Source organism: Ornithorhynchus anatinus, chromosome 3, assembly GCF_004115215.2.
Source record: "Ornithorhynchus anatinus isolate Pmale09 chromosome 3, mOrnAna1.pri.v4, whole genome shotgun sequence".
NCBI classification, from domain to species: Eukaryota; Metazoa; Chordata; class Mammalia; order Monotremata; family Ornithorhynchidae; genus Ornithorhynchus; species Ornithorhynchus anatinus.
In genome coordinates this window covers 18,174,961-18,190,291 of record NC_041730.1, presented here as the reverse complement: position 1 = coordinate 18,190,291, position 15,331 = coordinate 18,174,961, and the positions used below count along the sequence as shown (strand labels likewise).

General features: G+C 46.7%; 1 non-coding gene across 1 annotated transcript; it reads right to left on the bottom strand.

Annotated features, from left to right (window-relative positions):
- Positions 1-10,266: 10,266 nt before the first annotated feature.
- On the bottom strand, positions 10,267-10,404 carry LOC114810722. Its single transcript, XR_003758417.1, has one exon. It is a non-coding gene; the product is annotated as a small nucleolar RNA SNORA7 (small nucleolar RNA).
- Positions 10,405-15,331: the final 4,927 nt, after the last annotated feature.

Below are 15,331 nucleotides of genomic sequence, written 5' to 3'. Positions count from 1 at the left end.
CTGCTGTCCTCACCAAGGAAAATGTTTTTTTGCCCATATAGATTTTAATGTCGACCGAGTTGTACTTACCCCCAGGATCTTTGCCTTCCTTTTAATGGATTTTTGCAGAATGCCTTTGGACCGAGAGGAAATGCCAGACTGCGTAGATGGACCTGGATGGGGTTTACCGGTGCCAGGGTGGACAAATGATTCTGACGCCTCATTAGACAAGGTGTGGGATGCCATGATGCTGTGGCTGATGCTTGAAAAGAGAAATATTAGTGGGACTGTAATCAAGAGCAGAGTCTACTGGGATGCCAATGTCTCTTCCTTAACGGGAATCTCTCCTTTCAGCAGAAATGATTGTGTCCCTTTGAAGATCTGAGGGGAAAATCTGTGGATTGCTTGCTATTTGGCTAAACCTTCACTGATCCACTGCGATCTCCATTCCTCATTCAGTTGAGGCTCTCTTTCAACCCCCCAAGAATGATCCTGTCAACTCTACACCAACGCTGAATGGGAGGTGAAACTCTTCAAAGCTTCAGGAATGGGAAGATCCAGGGTTTTGTCCCAGCCTGCTTTGTGACCTTTGGCAAGTCAGGTCACCTTTCTGGGCCTCAGTTTTCTCCTGTGTAAAATGGGAAAAAGTTACTTCCTCTCTTTAGATTGTGAGCCCCTTGTGGGACAGACTGTGTCTGATGTGAGTATCTTGTATCTACCCTAGTGCTTAGTACATAATAAGCACTTACTAAGTAACTTAATTATTATTCCTCCTATCCCTGGCTATTTTTTCCTTCCCACCAGCCCTGGGTTTGACTGGAGAGGACAGCATCTGGCTGCCAACAGAGGCTTCAGCAGCAGGGGATTCCATAAACCCAACTTGGATTCAGCAAATGCCCTGCTGGGGAATCAGCTGCAATGAATCGATCAATCAATTAGTGAGAAACAGCATGGACTAGTGGAAAGAGCACGGGCCTTGGAGTCAGAGGACCTGGTTCTAAACTCGTCTCCGCCATTTGTCAGCAGTGTGACCTTGGGTAAGGCCCTTCGCTTCGCTGTAACTCAGTTACCTCATCTACAAAATGGGGATTAGACTGTGACCCCCATGTGGGATAAGGATTGTGTCCAACCAGCTTATCTTTTAGCTACCCCAGCACTTAGTACTGTGCCTGGCTCTTAGTAGAGCTTAACCAATTACCATCAAAAGTAACAATGAATCAGTGGCATTTATTGAGCACTTAGCGTGTGCAGAGCACTGCACTAAACACTGGAGAGAGTACAGTACAAAAGATTGGTAGACACGATCCTTGCCCACAGGGAGGTGCTCTGGGTTGCTCTCACTCCACTAAGGTTGGCTTTTCCTTTGGGATACGATTGGCAGTGTCCCTATGAGGGGTGGGTGGTCCCTAGAGCACAACTGTGTGTAGAACACTACAGGTGACCCGAATGGAGATTCGTTCTCTATTTCCATAAAGAAGCAGGCATGAAAACCTGGCCTCCTTATAGATCTTCCCCCATCATACTCCCACAGGAGAATTAGACTGGATCTGTTTCCAGTGTGGGAAATAACACAGTGGATCATCTTGGTCAAACAGTGCTATTTATTGAGCACTTTGTGCAAGGCACTTTTCTAAGTGCTTCCAGGAGTCTAATATAGGTTGTTGATATGATCCCTGCCCTCAGTGAGCTTCCACTCAACATTAAAAACTAATTCCAGAAGAAAAGGCGAGATTCATTTTCACCAAGTCGCTCTTGTTCCCATGTACTTTGCCTGGCACTATCCAACTCTTTCTGGTTCACAAAACCAGTCAGTCACTCCAGTATATTGTGAATGGTTCAGATAGCTCGTCCCCATCCGCAGACACGAACCTGCACCCCCTACCCTCGCCCAGGCAGCTTTGAGTTGGAGCTCCGTGTCGACACTGAGACCTCACCTCCCGGAGATAAACTCTGTGTTTGGTTCAACCGGTCTCATCCTGCGGTCGGCAGATATTCAGAGGAACAAAACTTAGTAGCTAAGGTAACCCCAGTGGTCAGGGAAGTTTGACAGTATCACTCTCCCAAATCCCAATGTCTGCCTGGGCTCATGCCCAGTGCAGTAGCGTGGTTTAGTGGCAAGAGCACGGGCTTGGGAGTCAGAGGGCATGGGCTCTAATCCCACTTCTGCCACTTGTCTGCTGTGTGATCATGGGCAAGCCACTTAACGTCTCTGTGCCTCGGTTGTCTCATCTGTAAAATGGGGATAAAGACGGTGAGCCCCACGTGGGACAACCCGATTGCCTTGCCCGATTGCCCCAGTGCTTAGAACAGTGCTTGGCATATAGTAAGCGCTTAACAAATACCACAATAATAATTATTATTATGCCCCCCACCCTCCTCACCATCCCTCAACTCACCCTGGAAGCCAGAGACCTTCACTATGTGACCAGCCCTTCAAAGCGTCGCTGACAGTAAGACACTCCTGTCTGATCCCTCACACGGTCTGACAGGACTTTCCCTGAGCTGTCCGTCTACATCAACACTTCTCCTTACATAAACCCCAGTCACCGAGGTTGCTTTTTATTTTGAGCTTGGAGGCTAATTTGAGGTGGAGTGTTGAGGGGCGGACCATTGATGGGATGTGTCACTGTAAGAGGCGGAACGTTACACGGACTGTAGAGGTAAAGAGCGTGAGGAGGAGGAAGTGTAAGAAAACAGCAGGGAATTGGATGAGAGCAAGAGAACAAAGAAGAGAGAATGGGGAAAAGTGGGAGAGGAAGGGGAGTCAGAGGAAGAGAAGAGGAAGAGGGGGAAGGGGACAGGAAGGAGAGGAAAGTTATTATGCTGTTGCCACTATTTTGCCCATTCTCGCTGAGCTCTGGAGTTTAGCCAATGATTCCTCTCGCCCTTGGCGTCCTTTGAAATAGTGCCACCCACCTGCCTCACCCCTGTCCTGTCTGCCTAGGCGACTTGGGTGAATCTTCCGGGGATGAGGAGGCAGTCAGAACTCCAGAGCTGCTGCAGCCAGGAGAGCGCCGAAGGTCGCACGGTGTCCTCACGGTTCTCCGCTCCTGAGCTCTGGACCCAGAGGCCTGGTCACAGAGCCAGCGGTGTGGCAACTGAGGGGCAGCAGGAGATGCGTCCACGACAGGGTTCTTCAGGCTGGACAGCCACCAGGAGATTGTGTAGCCCTGTCGTACTCACCTCAGTGAAGTGTGTCCGGAGCTCTAACCCCGGCCCGGTCCCTTGGGCAGACTGGGCAGGCCGAGGCGGGCAGACAAGCATCATCACGGGGCTCCCAAGCCGGGGATGAGAGGGACCTCTGGCTCCGTTCCAGAGCCCACCTGAAGGCAAGAGGGACCACGGCCTGGGACAAGGGGTGAGAGTTGAACCTAGCATTTTGGCTCCACTGCCAGTCCACTTGCAGATCCAAGGGGCCAGGTGGCTATGGCGGCCACTCCTGCCTCAAAATCTGGGGGAATCAGTCAATCAATCATTCAGTAGTATTTATTGAGTGCTTACTACATACACAGCTCTGTACTAAGCACTTGGGAAAGGACAATATAACAGTGGGAGCAAGCTTGACGAGAAGCAGCATGGCTTAGTGGAAAGAGCCGGGGCTTGGGCGTCGGAGGACGTGGGTTCTAATCCCGGCTCTGCTACTTGTCTGCTGTGTGACCTTGGGCAAGCCACTTTACTTCTCTGTGCCTCAGTTACCTCATCTGTGAAATGGGGATTATTACTGTGAGCCCTACATGGTACAACCTGTCTTGTAATTGTCTTGTAATTACCACAGCGCTTAGAACAGTGCTTGGCATATAGTAAGCGCTTAACAAATACCATCATTATTATCATTATTTAATGCCACTTTCGTGGGGTCCGCTACACCCATATGGAGTTGAGATCTATATATCGTGTATATATTCCTATTAAGATTTCCTCCAGGCACTGCTAGTTTAGCACTCTGCACCTTCCCTTAACCAATCTCTAGTTTTTGATCATTGAAGAGGGCCTTCTGGCATCTGGAAGAATTTCTGCTGCATTTACGGGGTTTCTTTCTTGTGTAAGAACCACATGACCTCACTATAATTTTGGCATTCTCAGTGCCTCAACCTCTAACTCCAACAATCTCTGCAGAGCTGCTTCTCAGGACAACATTTCAAGAGCAAAGGGAGCTCAGCCCATTGAATCTCAACCCTCAACACTGACTCTCCCCGAACTCTTCTCATATGGTTTCTACTCTTCGACCTCTTTGACCATACCCCATCTCTCTTCTGGAGGACTAGATCACTTTAGCATGTAGGTTCAATGTTGAGCTGGGTGTTCACGTAAAATTTCTTCATCCTCATTTACAATAATGCCTGGGCTTACGACCTATTTCTGGTATTTTTCTTCAGGAAGCCGAAGAGCCAAACTTTCTTGATTGGCACTTCCTTGGCTCTTGCGAGGGAACCATTTTGGCCAAGTCTGGCAGCTCTTTGGAATAAAATTATCTTGAGGGAGAGCAGTTTCTGGGATTTGACTGTCCACCTCTTTGAAGTGAGGGATTTGACGGACAACCAGTCAGTCAATCCGTTGTATTTATTCATTTATTCAATCATATTTATTGAGCGCTTACTGTGTGCAGAGCACTGAACTAAGTGCTTGGGAAAGTACAATACAATAAATAATACAATACAATAAATGGTGACATTCCCTGCCCACTACAAGCTCACAGTCTAGAGTGACATCAGTCTAGACACAGTCACAGACACAGTCTAGACAGACATCAATGCAAATAAACAAAATTATGGATTTATTGATCTCTTACTGCATACAGGACACTGTACTAAGTGCTTGAAAGTACAACACAATATAACAGATACATTCCTTGGCCACACTGAGCTTACACTCTAGAGGATCAAATTACTTTAGGGGCACAGGCCTGGACATAAGGCTCAGCCCCTCCCTCTATCAACCCTGATGCCCTAGGTCTTTGCATTTCCCTTTCAGGTCTGGATGAACTGTGCCTCGATGTCTGAACTATGGGGGATCCAGCACAGGAAATGAAAAAAAAAAAGCCCAAAAAACCAATGCACATAAAAGTTTCCGTTACCATTTCCGAATCAGAGTGAGGACAGGTCAGCTGAAAACCGGACTTTCTGATAGAAAGTCACTGAATGGCCACCCTAGCTATTTCATCAACTTTCCATTATCCAGGTTATGCTCTGATTCTCCAGTGTAAGATATCCACACCACTCTTTGCCCTCAAGTGGCCTGACTTTTAGCCATTTTGTTGCTCATTAGCACTCCCACCAGAAATGGGTAGGTGAAATGAAGGGAGATGAAAATCCAATTAGCCTATTTTGTTTTCTGTTAACAATTCTAGAAGTTGAAAATTCATTAACTGAGATTTTCAGATTTAAATAATCTGTGCAATTTCTCATCCCTAAGGCCATCACAATTTGTCACTAGAGGATCCACAGACGGCCTCACCAGCTTCTTTGGGTGGGAACAACTGCGAGAGTTGGAGAAGAATGGTAGGGAGAGGGGTATTCAGGAAGAGGGGAAAGAGCTGTGCCTTGAGAAGCAGCCTGGCGTAGTGGAAGGAGCATAGGCCTGGGAGTCAGGGGACCTGGCCTCCAATCCCAGCTCCTCCACTAGCCTGCTGTGTGACCTTGGGAAGTCACTTAACTTCTCTGGGCCTCAGGTTCCTCATCTGTAAAATTGGGATTAAATCCTACTCCCTCCTACCTAAACTGTAAACCTCATGTGAGACAGGGATTGTGTCATAACTGATAACCTTGTTTTTATCCCAGTGTTTAGAACAGTGCGTGGCACATAGTAAGTGCTTTAACAAATTCCATAATTAATTATTTCTGCAGGGCTTTAGTAACTTTACAGTTCATTCTTGGGGATTTTCCAGGCAGAACCACTAGCCCTGGAAAAATCCTCAGCGAAAATCCCTGAGAAATTCCTTTAACCTACAAAAACATTTCATGGGGATTAAGACTGTGAGCCCCAAGTGGTACAATCTGATTATCTTGTATCTTCCCCGGCATTTAGAACACTGCTTGGCACATAGTAAGAGCTTAACAAATACCATTATTATTATTATTACATAATGCTGTGGCCCTGACCTCCCAAGTTCACTGCTGCCCAGGAACATCTTGTCAGAGATCTTCTCTTCATTATCATAAATAACTGAGTTTGTGGTAATAAATTGGGACTTAGTCTTGATTTGGTCTCCACAGTCACAAATAGATGAAAGTCAATTACTCCCTGGAGTACTAATAGACCTCATTTCTTCTCCTATGGTACAACATATCTGATTGGTATTTTCCCATTCAAACAGATGAGTAACTATTTCCGCTCCAAATCCTTTTGGGTCCCGACAGGCTGGAGGTGAGACTATTGGATTAGGAATGCGTGGAGCTAATGTGACCTGGTGGTCGAGGTATTGGTAGAGATGACAGAGGTAGTATCATGAAGATTATCACTGTTCTGTCCCATAAGTGTGTACAAAGGAGTGGGGTGATAGGGGGAAGCAGGGAAATGAATGATTGTCAAGTTAGAGATTTGGGTAAAAGTAAGCAATTAACAAATGGTTTTCTCTGTTTGCTCATTTGAGGCCTGGAATTGAAATGCAAACCTAGGAGAATTGTTCTGTTTTGTTTTCCTTGTGCCTGGGGTGGACCAAGGAGCCCAGAAGGTTGGAAGCCTAAGGTGTTTTTCTGCAAGGGCCTGTTTGAACGGTGGATTCTTAGCCAAGACACCACCAATTGCCAGAGAAGCCCAGAGGTCAGAAGAGCTTTAACATAGCTCTAAGAGTTACAAGATGAGGTTGTGGTTGCTTAATAGGGATCTGATTGGATTATGAATGTACCTTGGCACCCTACAAGATCCCCCAACCCCTAGTAGATGGGGTTGAACTATGATCCTCTAATGAACTGAATCACCTATGATTGGGTTGAGAACGGAGACTCAAGTTTATTGCACAGGAGGCAGTGGTAAACCACTTCCGTATTTTTACCAAGAAAACTCTACAGATACACTACCAGAACGATTGCAGACAGGGGTGGGGCGTTCTGGGAGAGAAATTTTCACGGCGACACTGCGGGTCAGAGACGACTCGACGGCATAAGACAAGAAAAGATTTTTTTGTTTTCAGATTTGTTCATTTTATTGACTAACCACTCTCATATCTGAACGTGACTTCTATTTTAAATCAACACTGGCTTCTTCGAATAGTGCTGTTCCTACACTATGATAAAATAAAACACGTGGCTCAGTGGAAAGAGCACGGGCTGGGGAGTCAGAGATCATGGGTTCAAATCCCGGCTCTGCCGCTTGTCAGCTGTGTGATTTTGGGCAAGTCACTTAACTTCTCTGTGCCTCAGTTACCTCATCTGTAAAATGGGCATTAAGATTGTGAGCCCCACGTGGGACAATCTGATCACCCTGTATCCTCCCCAGCACTTAGAACAGTGCTTTGCACATAGTAAGCGCTTAAATGCCACCATCATCATCATCATCAAATCATGAAAACACTTTCATTGTAATAGAAAAAGATGTCTTTGATAAACCTTATTTTAATCATAAATGTCGAGGATATAGGGCAAGACTTCTTTTTGCAGTATTTGACTGATTTAAATTTTTTAGGAGAAGTATGGCCTAGTGGAAAGAGCACAAGGCCTGGGAGTCTGAGGACCGGGTTCTAATTCCGGCTCCACCACTTGCTTGCTGTGTGACCTTGACAAGTCATTTAACTTCTCTGTGTCTCAGCTACTTCATCTGTAAAATGGGAATTAAGACAGGGAACCCTATGAGGGACATGGACTGTGCCCAATCTGATTATCTTGTATTTACCCTTGTTAAATTTAATTCAATTCAATTGTGTTTATTGAGCGCTTAGTGAGTGCAGAGCACTGTACTAAGTGCTTGGGAAAGTACAGTACAACAATAAACAGTGACATTCCCTGCCCACGATGAGCTTCCAGTCTAGGGTTGGGGAGACAAACATCAATACAAATAAATAAAATTACAGATATGGCCTGAGAAGCACCATTGCCTATTAGGTAGTGGGTAGTACCCTAGTGCTTAGAACAGTGCCTGGCAGAAAATAAGCACTTCACAAATGACTATTATTATTATTATTAGCCCTGCCAACACCTTCATCTGCATTTTGTGGACAGGAGAAGCCGTGATAACAATGAAGTCAACATTAGCAACATTAGCAATTGAACTTCTTTTCCTCCTCCCCATCCCTTTGCCTCTGCTCTTATTCCTGAGAGCGCTAGAGAGAGGGGTAGGGAGGAGCCTAATAACAATGGTAATATAACAATTAAAACAATATTTGTTAAGCGTTTAATAATAATTATGGTATTTGTTAAGCGCATACTACATGCCAGGCTCCAAATAAGCACAGGGATGGATGTAAGTTAATCAGGTTAGAAGTAATCCCTGTCCCATATGGGGCTCACAGTCTCAATCCCCATTTTAAAGATGAAGTAAATGAGGCACAGAGAAGCGAAGTGACTTATCCAAAGTCACACAGCAGACAAGTGTCAAAGCCAGAATTAGATCCCATGACCTCTGACTCCCAGGCCCATGCTCTATACCCCATGCTATCCGCAAGCCCTATTCTTGACATTTGACTCTGGGCTGGAGGTAGGTAGACAGAAAATTCTGATTTTTCTTTCAGAAAAGGCATTCAGGCAGCCTTTCAGGGAATTTTCGTGGGTGGTACATTCGGATGATTCTACACTATTCACGCTCCCCTCCCCCCGCCTCAAAGAGAGGGTAATATGAGTGGTTTTTGGACTTCCACCAGGTAAGAGGAGTCTACCTACATTTTCTTCCTGGACCAATTAAAGACACTTAGAACAGAAATGGACCCCACAGAGAGCCATGATTGACTGAAGAGCCAGGAACTTGAAAATCAGGGGATTTAAAAGTCTTGAGTCCATGGAAAAAAAAGGCGGATGAATTTATAGACACGATTGAAAGAAGACCCTATTGAAAAGAGGATTCGAAGGGACCCAGAGGAATTCACAGGCTTCACTTGCTGCTAAATACTTGAAAAAAGAAGGCAGCTGTTCTACCTAAGTAAGGAATATTGTTCACAAAATTTGAAAAACCTTTACCATAGTCAGCAGAACAAGCATCCAGTTCCCTAGCCTCCCTGCTAAGATTCGTAATAGACCCTTAGATTCATAATAGGACCCTCTAGACCTTAAGCTCCCCTCTAAGCTCATTAGGGTCAGGGAATGTATCTATTAACTCTATCACATTGTACTCTCCCAAGTTCTCGGTACATTGGTCTGCATACAGTAAGTGCTCAATAAATGCGATAGATTGACGATAATGCTACATCACTAAATTCATATGATATTACAATGTTATACTTGGAATTGCTTCAATAAACATTAAACTATAGCAACAGTTATCATTTATTCGCTCCACTGTGTTTATTGAGCACCTGTCATTACGATACTGTATTATTGTACAATAATATTGTATCATTGTATTACCATTACAATATAGGGCATATGAAGGCATTTCACGGTGCTTTTACCAGAGGTTGTGGAAAGAATCCTAATTTGCATCATGTAAGTCAGAGGGGAAATGGGATGATGGGACTCTCCCATTAGGAATGACCAAGATCCTGTTCAAGAAAATTATCCCTGGTCAGTACAGTACTTAGTTCTCATCACCACCGTGACGTGGTGCCTCAGTGAATTGTGCATCTCTACATAAAAATGATTATTTTTATAGATGTAACAATTTGTGAATAAAAAAATAGTAAACTTTCTTGGACAAAGATTTGTAGGTTCCTGTTTATTAAGGAAATCTAGTGGGATAAATAACGTGTATGAACTGTGACACTAGAAAAAGCTCAAAAATACTCTAAAGGAAGATTCACTAAAAGTAGAATTAGTGTCAGTCGGTCAATCCTATGCATTGAGTGCTTACTATTTGCAAAGCAGTATATTACGCACTTGGGAGAGTACAATATAATAACAGACACGTTCCCTGCCCACAATGGTGGTAATGGTATTTGTTCAACGCCTAGTGTATGCAAAGCACTGTAGTAAACACCGGGCAAAAATTGTCTTGTCATGGTGTCGAGTCGTCGCCGATCCACAGAGACACATCTCTTCCAGAACGCCCCGCTCTCCATCTGCAGTCGTTTTGGTAGTGGATCCACAGGGTTTCCTTAGTAAAAATATGGAAGTGATTCACCACTGCTTCCTTCCCCTCAGTAAACTCGAGTCTCCTCCCTCGACTCTCTCCCGTGCCGCTGCTGCCCAGCACAGGTGAGTTTTGACTTGTAGCAGATTGCCTTCCACTCGCTAGCCTCTGCCCAAGCTAGGAATGGAATGGGCAGGCCTCTGCTTGATCCTCCCTCCCATAGCCGAGACTGGTAGAGGACTGGAAACTCTCCAGGTGCCACCCTGAGAGATGAGGCAAAAATACTTGGGTGATAATTGGAAATGGTGCCTGGTCTCAAGGAGCTAACCATCAAGGAATAAGGAAGTAGGCAGGGTCTTGGCAACAGAATTCCAAGAAAAGTTGAAATAATAAAAACTCAATAATATCATAGAAAGACCAGTATAATGGTAAACACAATAAGAGTGCTACTGTGCCTGAAAGAGCAGAATTTCAGGCAACTTGCCGCTAAGAGTCCAACATAGAGAAGCAGCGTGGCTCAGTGGAAAGAGCACGGGCTTTGGAGTCAGAGGTCATGAGTTCGAATCCCAGCTCTGCCACTTGTCAGCTGTGTGACTGTGGGCAAGTCACTTAACTTCTCTGTGCCCCAGTGACCTCATCTGTAAAATGGGGATGAAGACTGGGAGCCCCTCGTGGGACAACCTGATTCCCCTGTGTCTACCCCAGCGCTTAGAACAGTGCTCTGCACATAGTGAGTGCTTAACAAATACCAACAGTCATAGCTACATCCACAGTCCCAGCCACGTGGCGGGGTTCTGGGCCTTGGAGGATTGCAGCTTCCCAAGGCTGTAAAGGTTGAGAGGGCTTCACGCTGCTACTAACTCTTCACCCTTCACAGATTGGAGCGGGGGGTTGATGAGAAGGCTGATGTGGGCAAGGCAACCTCTCTCCTACCTGAGGGCCTCGGAGGTAAAGGCGACTTGTCGTGGCCTCACACTGCTAGTGTGTCTTTGTCTTTGCTGAGCTGGAGGCAGGGGCCCAGCAGGAAGCCTCGATGGGGCGGAGGCAAGTCAGACTCTCACTCTTGCTACAGGACTCAACAATCTGATAATAAAGGGGACCAGCAGGGACCTCAGAGCGCTCAAGTTGTCAAGAGCCCACTCCCCCACTGAAGCCTTCTCAAAATTCAAGGCATGCTGCCAGGGCCGGATTAACCCACCTTGGGCCTTGGGGCTATTAGATTTTTGGGAGCCCCCTACACGTTGAGAGAAGCAGTGTGGGCTAGTGGATACAGCACGAGCCTGGGATTCAGAAGGATCTGGGTTCTAATCCCGGCTCTGCCATGCGTCCGGTGGGTGACCTTGGGCAAATCATTTCAGTTCTCTGTGCCTCAGTTACCTCATCTGTAAAGTGGATATTAAGACTGTGAGCCCATGTGGAACAAGGACTGTATTCTACCTTGTACAGACCCCAGTGCTCAGTACGGTGCCTAGCACGTAATAAATGCTTAATAAATGCCATTATTATTTTTATTACTTATTATTTCAAGTCTCTTACGCCTGCCTCCTCTCCACAGCCCAAGGTGTTGGGCTGCGGCCCCTAAATCTCCTGCATCATTTTAGCCCCATTTGCTGCTCCCGCTTAAATCCCTCACCATCTTGGTGGTGCAGAAGTGTGTTCGCATCTTAAATGTCCTGAAGAAATAATACCGGAAAGAACATAAAATCTTGAAGCACAGTGGTAAACAAGCATTAAACAATTTTACATGATGCCATGAAGACACTTTGAAGCTGAATTTTTTAAATGAAGTGAATTTTAAAGTGCATCAAAAAGGACAGGATTAGATACTGAGTGGGATTTCAGAAACGTTTCAGGGAATGGGTAGTTAGGGTTTCAAGAGGCTGGAATGACTTGGCTCTTGAAATGTTGTCCTGAGAGGAAACTCCCCAGAAGCTTTGAGAGGTGAGGGTAGAGGCTTTCGCATTGCAATTGTAAAATTGCTATGAGGTCCTGAGGCTTGGCTGAGCAAGAAACCGCACAAACCCCTCAAATGTTTCCACCTGTCAGAAAGCCCCTCCTTTATGACCAACACCTACAGCCTGGGGAAGGGAGTATGCAGAGTTACGGGGAGAGAGCACTACTTGGAGGGAGCTTATTTGGAATAAGCACAGAGACCCACATATACACACACACACAAACACACACAAGGCGTAGGGGACTGGGGACCATCGCCTCCGTGAGAGGACTGAACCACTAACTTCACCCCTGCAGCTTTCTGGGCATAGCGGGCATATCCCAGCTCTCGGAAAATGGAATGGAATTGAGGAGAGGCAGTGTGTCATAGTGGAAGGAGCACGGGCCTGGGAGTAGGACGGATTTACGTTTTAATCCCTGCTCTGTCACTCATCTGCCGTGTAACATCGAGCAAGTCACTAACCTCTCTGTATCTCAGTTTCCTCATTTATAAAATGGGGATTAAGACGGTGAGCCCCACGTGGGACATGGACTGTGTCCGATCTGATTATCTTGGGTCTACTCCAGTGCTTAGGACAGTGCCTTGTACATAGTAAGCACATAAAAAGTACCATTAAAAAAAAACAAACAAAGGAGGAATCAGGAATTTGGTCTGGGCTTTCTCCACCCTCCGCCGGCATGCTGGCTGTAGAGTTAGCTCACGGGCTCCTCCTGCCCCTAGCCACGTTGCTCCATGAGGGTGAGCGTCTGCCCGCCTCGGTCTGGGTGGGGACCTGGGGCCCCCTCTGCAGACCAAGAGGGTGTCGGAGCTCTGAGAACACTGTGGCAGCATCAACCGCATAGAAAACCCCAGTCTCCCACCCAGAGAAACTGGCTGATGGGAGAGTCCAGATGGTGGAGACCCCCGCAGCTGTAAGGAGGGGCCAGGTGATGGAGATCCCGGCTGAAAGAGGGGCCAGATGGTGGAGACCCCGGCTGTAGCTTTGGTTGCTGCCATTACACTAACAACAGTAACTCTGGCCTCATTTTCATTCCTGCTCGGCCGCAGCCTCCAGGCTGGAAAGCAGTGAGGTGATGTGCAGTATTGTGGGGCTTATGCCAAGGTTCATGTCCACCAGGGGATACCCGGGTGAGCCCCCAAGATGGGCCCGGCGGGCAGCTCGGGCTTACAGAACTCTGGGGCTCAGGGCGAGAGGAACCTTTGGTCAGAGCCAGGAACTCAGGGAGGGTGAAGCGAATGTCAATGGTGGAAGCAACGACAGCGTGACAAGGAAGGTAGAACTTCACCTTCTGTCTTCCCACTCCCTTTCCCTTTCTTCTTCGTCACCTCTGTCTCTTCCTTTTCCCCTGCTTATTTTCCACTTCCTTTTCTCCTTCTCCCCTTTGCCTCCATTTCCACCCCATCTTCTCTCCTCGTTCCCTCAAAAAGCAAGTCCTCACAGTGTCCTGCCCCCATAATGCTCCACCCCCCGACACCATACCTAAAGTCCATCCCCATGTTCAAAATAAAAGGGTGATCCCACAGACGAGAGAGGAGAGGTGCTGAGAAGGACCAACGGTTCAGAAAAAGCTCTGTCAGACGGTGAGAGGGAAAGGGTCGGAGCAGTTGATTTATTATCAGCGACGCTCTGACTGCTGCTCTCACTGTGAAGGGCTCCCGCTTCCAGGGTGAGTTGGGGTACGAGCGGGGACACGAACCTACAGGGAAACTCCAGGCACATACTAGGGTTTGTGCGAGTGACTTATCACATCTTTCTTGGCGCTGTGGGCGACCTTGGCCACCAAGTGAAGCCCCACGTCCCTTACCCTTAACAGGGTGGCAGTGGATGAAGCATGTGAATGTATGATGGAGTTTCCTCTTAGAGACAACGTGGGGCCTCGGCTCTGAGTCATCTGGGCTTGGGGAGGGGTTGCAGGTTTGTAGCTGTAGATGAGAGTGACCCAGTTGAGCCATTCACAATAGCCGGGAGCCACTGACCACAGTTTTCTGAATCAGGAAGAGTCGGATATCTAGCCAGGGAATACGGGAACAAGAACCATCTGGGTGAAAATGAATCTCTCCCTGTGGCTTGAAAGAATTTTGGAAGTCAGCACAATTTCCATCGCTGGAAATGTGCACAGCCTAGTTTGCCTCTGGGTGAAGAAGAAGAGCGCAAGGGAAAGGCATAATGATTTATAAGTTACTTTCTATATTATTATTGTTATCAATATCATTATTAGAAGTAGTTGCAGTCGCATTCATTAAGCACTCACTTGGGACGGTTCACTATCCTAAGTGCTTGGGAAGTGCAGAATTGCAAAGTGATATCCATCCCTTGCCCCCGAGGATTTGCATGCTAGTGGGGGAAACAAAGAGAAGTTTTACAATTAGAGAAGTCAAAAATAAAAGACTGAAGTGGACCTATGTACTTGAGTCCTAAGTAAGGTGTAAATGTGTTCTTAAATTCTAGTGTTGACCGAAGAGCTGATCTGGTTCAGGATGAGGGGAGAGTAATTGGGGAAAGCTTTTTGGAGAAAGTGGTATTTTAGTGGGGCTTTAAATGTGGGGAGAGCTGTGTTCTGCCTGATGTGGAGAGTGAGGGAGTTCCAGGCCAGGGGAACAGCATGAGTGAGGGAATAGGGGTGGGACAGTCGAGAATGAGGTACAGTTAGAAGATTGGCTTGGGAGAAACAAAGACGGTGAATCGGGGAACAATAGAAAAAAAAGAGGGCAGAATGGCAGTGTGGGGCCGGATGGTGGGGAACTGTGAAGCTGACTGTGAAGAATTTTTTTTTGCGGTGGAGCCAGTGAAGATCATCTGGGCAGCAGCATTTAGCATAGATTGGAGTGAGAGAGGATGGGAGACCAATGAGGAAGCTAATGCCACGATCTAGTGGTGGCAAGACCAGAGCTTGTTCCAGGCTCCTAATAGTTTGGATGGAGGGAAAGGGGTAGAATGGGGAAAAGGCCAGATAAAATTGGAAGGATTTGGCAGTAGACTGGCGGTGAAAACTGAGCAATAGCAACGGGTCGGGGGTCATCCCAAGGCTGCTGGCTTCTGGGGTGGGGAGGATGATGGTGTTGATGACTGATCTGAACAATTAAGAGGCATAGAGGTTATGGCTAGGTGGCAAGATGAGGAGTTTGGTCCTTACTCTGCACCAAGAATTGTGTTATGAGCTTGTTTAGAAAAAAGATTATGGAAAAAACACGGGCTTGGGAGTCAGAGGTCATGGGTTCTAATCCCGGCTCCACCACTTGTCAGCT